Below are 7,341 nucleotides of genomic sequence, written 5' to 3'. Positions count from 1 at the left end.
ACATAGTAAATGACATAAAACAGTATCAGGAAAAATGGATCAGCCACATAGAAAGAAAAAAACCCAGATGAGATCCCAAAATTAGCCTTTAACTACAAATCCACAGGCAAGAGAGAGAGAGAGAGAGAGAGAGAGATATTGGTCGACCAAGACAACAATGGCAAGATCAAGACCACCTCCAAGAGTTACAATGGAACAGGTCTTAAAAGACCTAAGCTGGACCAAGTTCATGATGATGGTGATGGTATCCAGCTCAGGACCCTGGGTGTGCCAAGCTCATACCAGATGTAAGTCCATGGTGTTTCATCTTCCTCCATCCTCATATCTCAAAACTCTCCAGTCTTCTAATATTTCAATATTCTCAATGTCCATGGCTCTACTCTGTAAAGTGACAATCTTAAACTAATTCCTAATCTCCCACTTATTAAGGACAAGTTACTGATATGAATAAAGAGATAGTTGAGTGTAATAAGACAGAGAGAGAGTGGTTATTGATGGGCTCTTCTTGCACTGATGTTATTAGTGAAGGCCACAGGGTTCAGTGCTGGGCCCATAGTTGTTGATTTCTATATTTATTAATGATATTGATGAAGGCATATCGGGCTTCATGTCTAAGTTTTCAGATGATGCGAAGGGTGGAAGGGTAGTTACAGTAATCAGGATAAACTACTGTAACAAGATTCAGAAAAATTAGGTAGATTGGCTGAGAAGTGGCAATGTTGAACATTGATAAATGCAAGGTACTGCTTGTGGGTAGCAGTAATCCCAGCGATTAACATATCAACTTATGGGTAGCAGTAATTCCAGATTAACATATCAACATATATACTTGTGGGAGAACACTTACTGCATAGAATTCTACATTGTGTGATTCCAAGTTTTTAGAATTATTGCCCACCCTGATTAATATTTTCAATAATGTTAATGTGCCAAAACATGATTTCTGCGCTAAAAGGAAACGTATAAAAGAAGTTTTTACATCCTTTAGAAAGGCAAACAGATAAAATAAATAATGAATAAAAAAAAAAAAAAAAAAAATATATATATATATATATTTTTTTTTTTTTATTTATTCATTATTTATTTTATCTGTTTGCTTTTTTTTCATTTATTTTATTTATTTTATTTTATCTAAAAAAAAAAAAAATATATATATATATTTTTTTTTTAAATAAATAAATATTTAAAAAATATATATATACAGCAATACCCCACATAGCACTGATAATTGGTACAGAAACTATTCCATGTTATGTGAAACCGTGCTGAATGAGGTATAATTATAATGAGTTTTAATTGAATGCATACCTGAGAAACAGTCTATCCACAAATTATAATAAATCTATAAACAATTTGCACTTGATAGCCAATTAAAAGGAATTGAAATAAAAAAAATATTGTAAAAATTTATTTAATAAAAAGGTAACATCATGAGAGACGAGAAAAAAAAGTTTTAAAAAAGGCAGTTGTTTATTCAGGTATTTCAATAATGAAGTCTGGTGAAGTCGTCTCTTCTTTTTCTTGGTGTTCAAGTCTTTGTAGGCGCCTCCGTAGCCAGGTGGGCAGGAGCAGCAGTGCATAGCACATGCTTCTTGATTAGACCGGGGTTCGAGCCCGTGACCACCAAATATGGAGGATGCGGAAAGGTCAGGTAATGACCACCGCATATCCCCGGAGCAATATGGCCTTAGTTGCTAATGCTCCTGAAAACCCCATAACAACAACAACAACAAGTCTTTGTAGTATCGACTCCCATCTCGTAAAATTTGCAGTATCTTGATGCTATGTTCAACATTTGGATCTTCATTCATAATCGCCTTGCAGTCCATGTCACCCCCCCCCTCCCGAAAAACTTTCTCCAATCTTCTCATGAAAATACTTTTTGTGACTCTTCAGAATTGTTTTCCTCTTCATGTGCAGTTTGCTCATCAATTTCAAGAAGAGTTGCACCATCCAAGTCATTTGCATGCGAGTCAATGCAGTCACATACATTGACAGTGTCCAAAGTTTCGAATCCCAAGTCTTTTCCGATCTTCACCATGTCTTCAGCAGTTGTCTGACCTTGCGATTCAAAAACCAGTGAAATCATTTAACAAATGAGGGAAAAACATGCTGCCAAAAAATGCACATTATTGGCAGTGATTTCTAGCCAAGATGCAGATATATTTTCGATTGTATTTAAAGGGGTAAAAAAAATGTGGAATGAAAAGTTTGAAAAGCTGTCACGTCTTCTCAAAAACAAGATGAAATTAAGAACACTGTTGCACATTGCAGCTGACTGCCTCAGGAGAGCTATTGTCACATGCACATGTGAGACAATAGAGTTGGCACTTCAGCTTACATGTCCCGTACCTAGGCTACGACAATGCAGCATATATATATATATATAGAGAGAGCACAGAGTAATAACTTATCTTATCTTACTTCTCTGTGATATAGAGACTGATGTCTAGGCTATTGAATGGGTTTTAATATGTACACTAAATTTTCGACTTAAACTTAATTGAAAACCATATTATAGTGAAACCCGTGCTGTTTGAAGCAGTGCTAAGCGAGATATTGCTGTATATACATACACACTAGTAAGTTACAGCGGTTTAGAAATAAGGTACTGTAAGTGAAATGGAGCTCGCCACTAAGCTGCTTTTTGGGTCCTGTATATTTCACTGGGCAGAGTACATTTGGACTCCTGTTCATCAGTTTTTATTTATTTAAATTCTTTAATTTAGAGTTTAAAAAACAGAAAACTAAACTATAGTTTTTTTAATTTACTGACCTTTAAGTTTTTACTTCACTTACTTTTACTTTCATTTAAGAAAATGAACAAATTATATTTCACTGACTGTTTTGGATTAGTAGTAGTAATGGCAAATGATACAAGAAATCAAGCTTATATAGCATCAGCCAAAAAAAAAAAGAAAAAAAAAAGTAAATCTACACACCCATCTGCATATTCCAAGGATTTGTCTAGTTCTCCCTTGAATTTATTCAACTCATCCACTTCCACAAAAACAGGTGGAAACCTGTTCCAACAATCAACCACCCGCTGGCTGAAGGTAAACTTCCACACAACTATTCTGCAACCCTCCTTCCTCAACTTGAATTTGTGGCCTCTCGTGTATGTAGTCTCAGCAAGTGGAAGAATGCCTATTAACATTCAGCTTACTCAATCCATTCAAGGCTTTAAACATCTCAATCAGATCTCCCTTTGGTGCCTAGTCTCTAGATGCTGCAATTTTCAGAACTGAAGTTTTTCTAGGTAAGAGCACCATTTTGTTCCCCTTTCACCAGTCTGGTTGTGCTTCTCTGCACCTGTTACAGCAGTTCTATATCCTCCCTAAAGTGAGACCTATATACAGTACTCAAGGTGTGGCCTAACCATGGCCATATACAAAGGGATGATCATCTCCTTATCCCTGCTAGCAAAGTTTTAGTATAACATTGACAAAACCCCATGAGCTCTCCTCTCAGCATGTCTGCACTGCTCAGAGAATTTTACCCATATGCAGTGTCTTGCATTTGTCAATGTTAAACTTCAACTGCCATTGCCCATCGACCAAATTTTCCTAGATCTTGTGCAGTAGCTCACCCTGATGGCTACTGTTAAGCACCCTGCCAACCATTATATCATCTGCAAATTTAGACATTAAACCTGATATACCTTCATCAATATCATTGATAAATATTGAAAATGATATTGGCTCAGCACTGAACCCCAAGAAGAGCAGTGCCCATTGATATTAATCCCAGGGGCTCACATCTGGTGAGTATGGGTTTGGCACACCCAGAGTCCTGAGCCAGATATCATCATTCTCTTTTTTGGTGATTCCCTTCTACTTCTCTCTCTCTCTCTCTCTCTCTCTCTCAGGGTAGTAACTCAGAAATTTTTTTTGGCTGGTGCAGCATAAGCCTCAGGCTTCCTTGCACCATATGGCTAATAATAATAATAACAACTATTACTCTGTCTGCTTCCACTTAACCATTCTTTTATCCATACCAGTAACTTGCCCTTAATGTCACATTTCTCTAGTTTGTACAGCAGTCTTTTATGTGCAACAGTATCAGAAGCATTCCTGAAATCCAAGTGACGTGACAATTATTTTTTGCATCCAGTTCCATGGTCACTGCATCATTGTAACCTATCAGATTGGTTAGATAAGATTGCCCCTTAACAAATCTACGCTGTGATTGCAATATAATTGCTTGCCTGTCCAGATGGTCCTGCATTACTTCTTTAACCAGTGTCTTTCTATTATTTTCCCTAAAACAGTTATTAAGCTAACAGATCTGCTAACAGATACTCACATTGCCTTTGGATCCCCTTTTATGAATTGAGGATATATTCATGCATCTCCAATTCATAGGGACCTCCCCTGAATCCAAGGATGCTCTCATAATTATAGCTAAGGGTTTGCTTTCTTACCACTTGGCATCTTGCCACTCTCTCCTCCCCCCCACTTATTAATTTAACTGCTGTAATAAAAAAAAAAATGCTGATATTAAAGAAAACTGTCGCAGAAGTTTTAATCATAGAATTTTACCACATTGGTTGTTTTCAAGATTTTTGAACTACTGAAGTACTTATTGCTGAATGCTAAAAAGTTCGAAATTTGATTCATTGTCACTGAAGAATGAAATAAATTTATTCCAACATTTGAGCTATGATAAAATTTTTAAAATATTACTTTCGATTCATGAATATATAAAGAATTTGGATTCATAGAAAATTTTTTTCCAAACTGTTTCAACAGCCTTCAATTCAAGATTCAAAGAAATTCATTTTAAAGCTTCCTGTTGCCTGTGAAAATAATTCGTTTTCTGAAATTAGAAATAATTGATAAATTGTCTGAGTTCATTGATGCAATGTTAAATCAGCTGAGAGAAATTTTGGTTTATGGACCTGTTGCAAATATTTAACTCTCCAAGAATATGGTATTATGTTTTTAAAATACTTGAACATACCTATATCAAACTTGAGTAAAAGTGTTATAGAATTGCCAGATGAAATGAAACTATCCACCCGGTGTGTATAATGGGGCTGAGAAATATGTATGTTAATTTTCTAACTTATAATAAATATTTATGAATATTTATTCATATAAACTTATGAACTTATAACAATGTATTTATGAATAAAATAGTAGTAGGTTGAATGCACTTGTTCTCGTCTGATCACCGAAGTTAAGCATCGTTAGACGCAGTTAGTAATTGTGAGGAATATTGGGTTGCTTTACTTTCTTTTAGGTCATGGAGACTTGTCAATGATATACAGGAATTTTGCAAGCAGGGATAAGGAGGTGATTATCCCCTTGTATTAGGCAATGGTCAGGCCACAGTACTTTTTTTTTTTGATTTGGTAGTTGTTGGCGCATCGGCTTCTGTGGCCATATTGCACCTCCCAAGGTTTTTGCAGTACTTTGATCCAAGCCCGAGGCGGGAATCGAACCCGCGACCTTTGGGTTGCCGGGCAGGTACTTTACCCACTCGGCTAGCCCGGTCGGCACCACAGTACTGCGTACAGGTCTGGAAGCCTCATTTTAGGAAGGATGTAGAGTTGCTAGAACGAGTTGCTTTTAGCCAGTGGGTAGTTGTTGTGGAAGTTGGTAGCTTAAATAAACTCAAGGCAGAACTAGACAAACATTTGGAACGAATGGATCAGTGAAAAGGGTTTTTTATTTATTTATTTATTTTTTTTAATTTTTTTGGCTGATGCTGTATAAGCTTGCTTTCTTTCATTATATGCCTCTACTAATGCTAAGAATACCTATGAACATGAAATTTGAAATAGTAAGTATTGAAAACTATTTATTTGTACCTTTTAGTTTGATTAAGGCATCATTAATAAATAAATGTTTTAATATATTGCAATCTATTGCAATACTGCTCATCTCAGATGTCCAAATTATTTGCTGTATGATTCCTTGCGCCTCAAAGGCGGTACTTGTGCATATGTCCGTTCTGATATTCCCTGTCAGAGACTTGGCAATTTGGAATCTCCTCTCTTTGATCTTCTCTGGCTTAAAATCTCTCTACCTCATTGTGTAAAATTCATCTGTTGTCTCTACCGTTCTCCCAACTCCACTAATCACTTGGAGCTCTTTGACTTCCTCTCTTTGCAACTTGACTTTCTCCAGTCCAACTTTCCTAACAGTGAGGTAATTTTCCTTGGTGATTTTAACGTTTACAACTCCAGCTGGCTTCCGTTTTCTAGTCACACCGACCCAGCAGGTTGAGATGCTGAGGCTTTTGCAATTACTAATGACCTAGCACAGATTGTTCATTTACCTACAAGAATACCAGACAATCCTAATCATACAGCCAATACGCTTGATCTTTTACTCACAAACAACCCTTCTAAGTACAAGGTTGAAGTGAGAGGTCCTTTAAGCACTTCAGATCACAACTTGGTGATTGTCTCTTCTCCAATGGAACCTTTATCTCATAGCTATTCCCAACCTCGTATTGTTTGGCATTACAAGAATGCAAAATGGGATGACCTGCGAGATTTCTTTTCTTCTTTTCCTTGGTCGGATTACTGTTTCAAAACTTCTGATGTCAATGTTTGCTCAGATCGTGTCAGTGAAATTATTCTTGCAAGAATGGAATCCTTTATCCCACACTCCACTTTAAAATCTCGTCCTTTATCTAAACCTTCGTTTTCCAATAAATGTGCTAAGGCTGTCCAAGAGAAGAACGTTGCATATCGTAATTGGCTTGTTTCTAATTCTTCAGTTACATTTTCTGCCTACACAAAAGCTCGCAATAATTGTAAAGCAGTTATTAATCAGTCCAAACTAGAGTTTGAACAGGCTAAGAGTAGAAAACTTGCTTCTTGCCATAATGGTAGCCAAGCATTCTGGTCTCTTGCCAAAGCTATTGGCCGCAACTTTTGCCCATCTCTGCTCCCCCCCCCCTCTGTCCAAACCAGATGGTTCTGTTGTCACTTCAGCCAAGGATAAAGCTGACCTGCTAGCATCCCATTTTTCTTCCAGCTCATGTATTAATGACCTTGGTAAAACACCTCCCACCATTCCTAACACACTCCATTCAATGCCTCCTGTGGTCTTCCGTCAAAAGGATATCAGAAGGATTTTGATGAATCTTGATGCTACGAAAGCTCCAGGTCCTGATGGTATTTCTCCACTTGTTCTCAAAACCTGTGCTCCTGAACTTACTCCTATTCTTTGCCACCTTTTTTCACTTTCTTATTCCAAAGGTGTTTTTCTTTCTGCTTGGAAATTTGCTCATATCCAGCCAGTTCCTAAAAAGGGTGACAAATCCCTCCCATCCAATTACCGTCCCATTGCAATTACTTCTACTCTTTCTAAAGTAATGGAGAAA

The sequence above is a fragment of the Mastigoproctus giganteus genome, chromosome 5 (assembly GCF_048544385.1).
Source record: "Mastigoproctus giganteus isolate SK-2022 chromosome 5, ASM4854438v1, whole genome shotgun sequence".
NCBI classification, from domain to species: domain Eukaryota; kingdom Metazoa; phylum Arthropoda; class Arachnida; order Uropygi; family Thelyphonidae; genus Mastigoproctus; species Mastigoproctus giganteus.
The sequence above is the reverse complement of the archived record's forward strand: the minus strand, read 5'-3'. Positions refer to the sequence as shown.